This window comes from Rutidosis leptorrhynchoides, chromosome 3, assembly GCF_046630445.1.
Source record: "Rutidosis leptorrhynchoides isolate AG116_Rl617_1_P2 chromosome 3, CSIRO_AGI_Rlap_v1, whole genome shotgun sequence".
Taxonomy (NCBI): domain Eukaryota; kingdom Viridiplantae; phylum Streptophyta; class Magnoliopsida; order Asterales; family Asteraceae; genus Rutidosis; species Rutidosis leptorrhynchoides.
The window spans coordinates 362,584,364-362,591,630 of NC_092335.1; positions in this window are offsets into that span (position 1 = coordinate 362,584,364).

Genomic DNA, 7,267 nt, shown 5'->3' on the forward strand with positions numbered 1-7,267 from the left:
AAGGAGTATCATTATTATTAGTATTATACATAAAATACTACGACGAGGTTATGGGCAAATTATTTCAAATAAAGTTTTTCGAGCGGGATAGAGCTAAGGAAATTATGAGTTATAGCTATGGAGGTTATGGGTATGATTCGGGAGTATTGCTCGTGAGTCAATCTAGTGTTTATCGTCTCCGTTGCGTTTACGTACCTTTCCTGCAATATTGAATCTCAATATTGATATGTGAGTACTCATAATTTAACTTTTACATATTAATAGTGTATCCCTGACTAGTGCTCGAGTATATAGGATTATGCATGCTTGTACTTTTGATATTGCCATTAGATAGGTTATGTTGAATCCTGAATTAGTTACATATGCGGTTGAGATAAGGTATAAGATATGCATGTCATTGAAAAGCTAGCGAAAAAATAGTTGAATCTTGGTTTAAGAATCGCTTGAATCCAAGTAACGGTTAGAAAGTTATAAAATAAACAAATTGCATAATTAATTTCATAATTAAAATTGCTGATGATAATTAGTGAACTAATTTTTTGGGTTATAAAAAATGGTTATTTGGATCCTACTCGTCGAGTAGATGAATTTTCATATAAAGCACGTCTCGTTTCGTTGAACGGTTGTCAAGTTATGGACAAAAGAAGATTTGCAAATTTTGATGAAATGTCGAAACGGGAACTGAAATTCTCGCTGATCTGCGTTGTTTCAGATTTAAAAAAAAATACCACTGAATTCTTTGGTGTAAGGTTTAACAAACGACTCTGGCCGTTTGTCAATTCGAGTCTCGACGATTTTTCTAAAAATCGTCAAAGTTGACTGTTTGGTCACATTTTAAAATTCTGAAAAGAACTGAGACTTTTTTTATTTTAAAATGTCAGTTTTGTATCAGTTGTGATGGTCGACCTGATGTGTGTTTACTTTTTCCAAAAATCATGTTATATCTTTGTGGTAACGAGAATTTGTAGGCTTTGACCGTTTGTCAATCCGAGTATCGAGGAATTTTCTAAAAATCTCCAAAGTAGGCTACTCGGTCACTTTTGTAAATTTATTAAAACTGAAAATTAACTTTGAAACGCCGAAACCGCGTTGGCAACTACGAGTTGTCTAGGTTTAGTTTACTTCTGTAACATTTATGTTTAATTTTTTTTTGATAATGTGTAACTTTTATCTTCGACCGTTTATCAATCGGAGCTCCGATAATTTTTCTAAAAATCGCTGAAGTGGCGCGTTTAGTCATGTTTGACCGAAAATCATTTTTGTATAAGTTATTGTATATTTGCATGCGACCTCATTTTTACTTTGATCTTTGACTTTTGACTTTGAACTCTGATTTTTTCCGTTAACTTTTCAGTTAAATTTTTTTTGTTGACTTTCTCTATAAAAAAAAAACTAAAATACTATTTTATGATTATGAAACCAATTGTGTTACACACGTCACCTTTTACTAGAATCTTAATTGAGCATGAGTAATATAACATGTTACTATACTGTTGAGTCAGACTCGAGCTATAGGATAGGATTACACTATGCCCTGACCTAAATTGCTATACAAATATTGATGAACATATAAATATATATACTTAATTTAGGTTCGTGAATCCGAGGCCAACCTTTCACTTGTTCAATGACGTTATATGTATTTTACTACAAAATACAGTATGGTGAGTTTCATTTGCCTTTTTACCCTTTATATTTTTGGGCTGAGAATACATGCGCTGCTTTTATAACTGTTTTACGAAATGGACACAAGTAATCGAAACTACATTATATGGTTGAATTATCGAAATCGAATATGCCCCTTTTTATTAAGTCTGGTAATCTAAGAATTAGGGAACAGACACCCTAATTGACGCGAACTCTAAAGATAGATCTGTCGGGCCCAACAAGCCCCATCCAAAGTACCGGATGCTTTAGTACTTCGAAATTTATATCATGTCCGAAGGAGGATCCCGGAATGATGGGGATATTCTTATATGCATATTGTGAATGTCGGTTACCAGGTGTTCAATCCATATGAATGATATTTTTGTCTCTATGCATGGGACGTATGTTTATGAGAAATGGAAATATGAAATCTTGTGGTCTATTAAAAGTATGAAATGATTATTTATGTTAAATTAATGAACTCACCAACCTTTTGTTTGACACTTTAAAGCATGTTTATTCTCAGGTATGAAAGAAATCTTCCGCTGTGCATTTGCTCATCTTAGAGATATTACATGGAGTCATTCATGACATATTTCAAAAAACGTTGCATTCGAGTCGTTGAGTTCATCAAGATTATTATTAGGTCAATTATAGTAAGATATATTACGAAATGGTATGCATGTTGTCAACTTTCGATGTAATGAAAGATTGTCTTTTCAAAAACGAATGCAATGTTTGTAAAATGTATCATATAGAGGTCAAGTACCTCGCGATATAATCAACTGTTGTGAATCGTTTATAATCGATATGGACTTCGTCCGGATGGATTAGGACGGGTCTTCACAGTTGGTATCAGAGCGGTGGTCTTAGCGAACCAAGTCTGCATTAGTGTGTCTAACTGATAAGTCGTTAGGATGCATTAGTGAGTCTGGACTTCGACCGTATCTGCATGTCAAAAGTTTTGCTTATCATTTCGTGTCGAAAATTACCTGCTTATCATTCTTAGTTTAGACACATCTTACTGCAATGATTGCATGAATAATGTATAGACAAAATCCATATCTTAGTGTATCTGTCACTGTAAACTTTATCTGGCACGTTTCCTTAATTTTCTCCGTAATTCACGGGATCTTTGGAAGTATGTATAGATATTCTATATATAATTAGAATATCATTCGATATTCGAAAATCATTTCATATCAAAACCCTTTAACTGATCGTGAGAAATGGATCCTACACCTAGCTTGGATTCCATTAGTTCCGAAAGCGATTTCGAGATGTATATTGAAGCAGACTCCGAAGTCAATGAACTAGAAGTGCCTCAACCACTTAGTTATTTTTCTTTCTGGAGGAGATGGGGGTGAGTCCGAGACTTACTCACTCGATGGAGAAATGAAGAAGGCGAGCCCTACCGCGAACCAAACTTACCTCCTAACATCGGAGAAAACGATGTACTCACCGGTGAACCTGTGCGCAACACTGTATTCACCCTTCTTGCTAAAGTTTTCCACCTCGAGAGTCGCATTACTGCAATCTCAGAAAATATTCAACCTCTACTTCCGAATACCAATCGAAGGGGAATATTAGAAGAAGTTAGGGAACTTCGAATTGATAATCAAGATCTATCGAATCAGATGTGTGGATGGATAGAAATGATAAAGGGTAGAATAGAAAACCTGACAAGAATGGTGCGTGATTTACAAGCTATACTTACTACACCAACATCATCACCAACCTTAGCACCAACAACACTTGTAGCACCGACAGCAACAGTACCACCACCAGCAGCATAACCAGTACCAACAACAACAACATCATCACACGTCTCAACCTCGCAATCTATACCTCAAGCATAATCATCGTTCTACAAATCATTCTACATAAACTATCTTCGTCCTTCATGGTGATTATGTAATCTCCAATGTTTTAGAGATTATATATTCTAGTTCTAACGGTAAACCAAATGAGTTTAATATCATATTAACTCAATGAATCCATGATTACATCTGAAGAAAATATATATGTATATATGTTTTCATAAAGATTGTAATTAAAAAAAAATTCTTTCGTACAAAGTGTTAATTGTGAAAATATTTTAACGGGTAGGTAATACCCGAGGAATATTCAGATTTCACATTAATAAATTACACTGTACATTCATCGAAGCTGATTCAACAGTCATTTACTATCCTACTTACATCCACCAATATGTGTATCCGTTCACCGCAGAATAACCATTTTTATTCAAATTCATATTTGGATTTTGATTTATCATAATCCAACAAGTAGCATAATGAAGAAAACATTGGACAAAATAAAATTTGTTAGAAACAAACAAATTAACTATGAGAAATTTTGTTAAGAATCCACGCTAACTGTTTCCAGCTAACTGTTCCTAACTAACTGATTACATTTTATTTATCACAGTTTATTTATCGCAATTTAATTATCGCAATTTTATTTATCGTCATTTAATTTCTGTTATTTACTTTACGCACTTTATTTATCGTCATTTAAATTCTGTTATTTATTTTACGCACTTTAAATGTCGGGACACGTATACAAGGTTTTGACATATCATATCGACCCATCTATATATATTATTTGGAATAACCATAGACACTCTATATGCAGTAATGCGGGAGTTAGCTATACAGGGTTGAGGTTGATTCTACAATAATATATATAGTTTGAGTTGTGATCGAGTCTGAGATGAATACGGGTCACGATACGTATTAATTAATTCGAATATTATATATTAAACTATATATGAATTATTGTACTGATTAACTGTGGACTATCAACATTGGACAATTAAAATGAATTAAAATATTAATTATAACATATGAAACTAAACAATTCTTCAAGTTGCCACTTGATTTCATCTTAAATCTTAATTGTACCTTGACGATTCCAATCTGCATTCAAACTTTCATAATTTTTGAAAACACCTCAATCGATAGGATGAATCAACCGCACTTCATCTACGGAAGGAAAGATTTGTGCATATAGTTATGCACCTGAGAAACTCTCGGCAACTGAGTAAAAGTTTAACACGTAGCCGCGTCAGATCCTTTGGCATTTATTAGCAAAAATAACTTTGCGATCCCTTTTCAAGGTAGCAAATTTTGTCACAGCTTCAGCAAATCAACTTCGACTTTTCGTTCGAAAAAAAAAAACCTTATTATCACCTTGACTTATATGTATGTTCTTTTATTGTTACCGGGGAACCTTTTATATTCCACCATATTACCGTCAGCGTTTAATCATCTAAAAACACAATTCTCTTGAAATCACCTCGGATCGATAACTAATGATTCAGATATGGTAGCAGTAAATGTAGAGGAATCGGCAATCAGTACTTTGAAAACTCACAGCATATCTACATCAACAGTTATATGTATAACATTTATCTTTTAGAATAATGATCTTCCATTCTGAAATTTTGAAAAGCACCCAGCCTACGAATTAATACATTGAACTTTGAAAAAGCTGAATGAAGCAGCAGAAACTGTAGATAACCGTAAACGACCTTAATCATCGGAAGTTTGGTGACAGAGAATAATATGTTAGAAAAGCTCAGAAACGTTGAAACTGGAAAATGGATAGAGTTAACCATGAAGGAGACCAAGGACAAATACAAGGACCATACCCTATATTCAAAGAATCCAGATAATTCTGAATCCGTTGAAATCTTTAGAGAATATCTTGCCCCGAAGTCATGTTAAAATCTTGCGGAAAATCTTTCTCCATCAACCATTGAACTTAGAAATTCCAAAATATCATCATCAATATCTTCGATATTTCTGAGGATATTTTCATAAATATTCTCGTCTGAAATTATATACCTCTTCGTGCTTCCTGTGTATCATTACATTGGAAACATTCAAGAGAAAATTTAGTACCGAAAAGCAGATTATACGAAACTATGAAGAAAGCCGTGGACAAATCACAAAGAATAAGTTTGACTTCAAAGAATCCAAATGATTCAATGTCTGCTAAAGTCTTTAGTGAATATCTTACTCCTTACTCTAAACCCTTGCAGACAATAGTTTCTATCATCCTCTGATCTTAGATATTCTGAGATATTATCATATCTTTCATTATAAATACCCTCCATATTTCTGAAGATATTTTTATAATTATTCTTATCTGAAATCATTAATCTCTTCGTGTTATCAGTGTTACATCATATAGAAACTGTTAGTTTCTATATTATGTAAACTTTCGAGATTAAAATATGAATATTATTGAAGTAATGTTGGGAACTGATGCATGAGTTAGTATAATATAATGACACTTGATCAACGTGATTATATTACAGTAAGTCATGCTGAGTTTCTAATGGAATGTGGTGATTCACAGAACATACCGTCATCATGTGCCATTTACACGACTTTTACATTCGATCTAATCTCTAAACATATCAAGAAAATATTTTTTCTTGATGATTCGGTCTTTTCCTGGATATTCTAGTAATTTGACATAGCAAGATCACACCATTACTATTCCCTTATTAGAACATTAACAATGTTCATTCCGAAATTCATATCTGCAAATTCTGGACCATTACAAGCGGTGCTTAATCACAAGAAGAAGAAACGAAAGGACAAAACTCTGAAATAGAAATTGGGGTATAAATCGCAGCAAATAAGAGAGAGCATTAACTGTGGATGACAATGATTAGGGGAGACAGAAGCAGGGACATCAAAATATAAGAAAAGATATAAAACCCAACAACCACCCAGAAATTATAAACCGTATATATCGATGCATATAGCAATATAAAGACACGGGAGAACTAAGAACACTATAAAACCCAGAGTATAGTAGAAGTGAATAAAATCCTCCGATGGTAGATGAAAGAGAAGAATGACAGATGTGAAAATTAAGAGTATATCAAGGATCAGAATGAGATGTAGCATATTGACGAATGTCTTAAAGTATAAATTAAGGAGAAAGAATGGAAGGTGTGAGTTGTGGAAAATAAAGAAACGAAGGGGTGGATTTATAGTGAAATATACGACAGAGAAATCGGAACAGATTATTGCATTTATTCAAAGAAGATCCTGATTTCCTAAATCGCCGAAACACTAAATCTTATTACGAAGATTTTCTTTAAATCCCATGAAATCCGGAAATCAATCATAACTATGTCATCGATGAAAACGAATATACATTTATTCATTTCACTCTCTTGCGATAGCTTCACTTATACTCCTCGCGTAATCAAAATTGTTTTATCTATATTACTCAATGATGATAAAACTCTGTTCATCAACTCATATTTGTCATGAAAACATTTTTATAGTTAGCCATGACGACCACGATCAAATTTCGGGACGAAATTTCATTAACGGGTAGGTACTGTGATGACCCGGAAATTTCCGACCAAATTTAAACTTTATCTTTATATTAATCCGACACGATAAGCAAAGTTTGTTATGTTAAGTCTCAAGGATTTGAAACTATATTCATATATGCATTTAACCTCGACTAAATTACAATGATTCACGAACCACTAAATGAACGTATATGATTAGATATGTTTATGTATAAATATATTAACTTGAAAACGTTACACGTTAAACTATCTTTCTAAAAAAATATATATATA